Source organism: Nestor notabilis, unplaced genomic scaffold (assembly GCF_000696875.1).
Source record: "Nestor notabilis isolate BGI_N333 unplaced genomic scaffold, ASM69687v1 scaffold20593, whole genome shotgun sequence".
Lineage (NCBI taxonomy): Eukaryota > Metazoa > Chordata > Aves > Psittaciformes > Psittacidae > Nestor > Nestor notabilis.
The window spans coordinates 18,773-21,471 of NW_009920869.1; positions in this window are offsets into that span (position 1 = coordinate 18,773).

A 2,699-nucleotide genomic window follows, 5' to 3' on the forward strand; every position below is an offset into this window, starting at 1 on the left:
CATAGCTTCGCAAAACTAAAAAGCAAGAGTCTTGTATGAGCTACTTTCATCATGTGATGCTGCAATAAACAAAAAGGATGTATGATAAAGACATTGCGCAAACACCTGAGACAAAATAGTCAATCAAGTACACCTTTCACTTACCCTCGAAATGAGAAAAAATGTTAAGATGAAAGAGAAATGGAGAGTTTGATAGAAACTAAAACTATTCAGGATTAAAAATGCATAGTGTGTAACCTTTGTGCTGGTGTTTTTCCAGTTGTTCGGTGATGATTTAGGACTATTTTCATGGTATGGAATCTTGGCATGAACAGCTTCTAAATCAGAACTTTCCAGTTCATTCCTTACATGGACTGCTATACATTCATCTCTAATCCATACAGGAAGCACATTTCTAGTGCATTAGATTTTTATTTTCAATAAGCTAAAATTAGGTTCTATATAAATCTAAAACCAGAATAGATTTTGTTTGGCTCAATTCTGTGGTTTAAATGTAGTTGTTAATCTTTACTATCTTAGGATAACTAGCATTTTAAAACAGTGGAACTGATAACAGGAAGGGATGAATCTGGTAGCAGTAGCTGATGCCCAAACATCAGTGAGGGATTATTGACAATGTCTAAATCATCTTCTAAATAAGCCATGCTAAGCAGAAAACATCTTTGCTGGTAGTGTCTTGTAGTCAGAGTATACGGCTACATGCTTGCGTTGAAGAGTTAAGGGCCATGAGGATGACCAGAGGCTGGAGCACCTCTCCTATGGAGACAGGCTGAGAGATCTGGGCTTGTTCAGCCTGGAGAAGAGAAGGCTCCAGGGAGATCTTAAAGCAGCTTCCAGTACCTAAAGGGGTCTACAAGAAAGCTGGAGAGGGACTTCTTCAAGGGCATGTCATTTTAGGATAGGGGGGAATGGCTTTAAATTGACAGAAGGGAGATTTAGATGAGATAATAGGAAGAAGTACTGTGAGGGTGGTGAGGCGCTGGCACAGGTTGCCCCAAGTGTTCAAGGCCAGGTTGGATGGGGCTTGAAGCAACCTGGTCTAGTGGAAGGTGTCCCTGCCTGTGGCAGGGGGGTTGGAAGTGCATGATCTTTTGAGGTCCTTTCCAAGCCAAACCATTCTACAAAGGGCTGTGTTCATTTTAACTCTTTTGCTCTCTACATGCTAGAGAATGTGCAGTTGCCAACTGGCTTTGAAGGCTGTGCTGTAGACACAGGTCACGCACTGGGACCAACAAGTGAGCAGGAAGGAGCTCCTTCAGCCTGTGAGGTCCTTGCTGTGCAGTGAGAAGCAGAGAAGCACATGGGAGAAGGCCAGGCTGGCCTGCAGCTGCCCAAGCTACCAGCTGCTCAGCAGCGTGGTGTGAACCCCCTGCCTGGACAAGGGCAGGCTGTGCCTGACTGTGGCCGGGGCAGCTCCCAGTGTTGTTACATCCTACTGGATCTGTAGAGCTGGTTGGGAGAATGGAAGTGATTAAATAGCAAGCACTTGCTGCTGGGCAAGGTGTCAGATTTCTGTTTTGAAGTATTACCCATGTTACAACATAGCAGGAAGTAGGCTTGGGCATGTCCAGTTCAGCCTAAACCTCAGCCTAGAGCTGCTGTGAGTGAAGGGTTTAAAAGATGTCTCTGGAGGTATTAAAGCTGTTTCTTGCACTGAAATACCTGAGCTTCCCAATGTGCTTAACCACCACAGCACTGCTGCTGAAAGCTCAGAACACACACACATGTGAGAAGTGACACTTAAAAGTTCAGGTAGGTAGGTTTTTTCATGCAAGATTCTAGTGCCCGTTTGGGAAGTGCCATTGCTCTCTAACAATCTGTGTGTCAAAGACAATGGGAAAAACAGCCATTCCCACCTTAGTATTTTTTTATTCTTCATCAGCAGAGACAAATACTATATAGTAATTAAAATACTACATACCAAAGGTGTGTTTTCTCTAGAATCTTGAATCTTGTGCTCTCTGCACATGAAGGTGTTTCAGTATCTATTTCATTACATACCTGGCAATTTGGTTCATTTGGCTTAACTTGGTTTTTCATCAGCTATAAGAATATAGGAATCACCGTAATGGTGAATGTCTCCCACGCTGGCTGGGGATCCTCTCAGAGTTGGTCCTTCACTGCTATGCTCTCCTGTCCTCCTCTGACCAGAGCACCTTCTTCCTGACATGCAAATCCAGATGTTTCACAGCCACCGAGCCTCTGCAGACCGTGCCTTTTGGAGCTGTTTTGTTTGTTTCCATATTCTGTGGCAAGAATATCCATGATGGAATTGTGCTGTATAAAGAAGCACTTGTGTTTGCTTTAAATCTGATTTCACTGAGCACCAAAACTAGTTGTCATTTTACAAAAGCAACAATTACTCGTTCCCTGTTGATCTTTCACACTGTCACAGATACCATATTCCTCATCTTGAGTTTTTTTCAATCTGGAAAGTGAGTTACTGAAGCTCTTGTGAAGAAACAATTTTGTACCTCTGATCATTCTTTTTTCATTTAGTTTTTTCTCTTTTTCTCTCTCTCAGCTCTGTTGTACACTTTCTGAGGTGCACTGGAAGTGACATAATATTCAAGATGAGGACAGGCCATAGAATTGCTCTGTTCCCCATTTTTTTCCTAGGAACTGTTAATATTCTACTTGCCTTTTGGCTGTCATAGACCACTGACAGTATCAGTGCAACTACGCAACACTATGCAAAA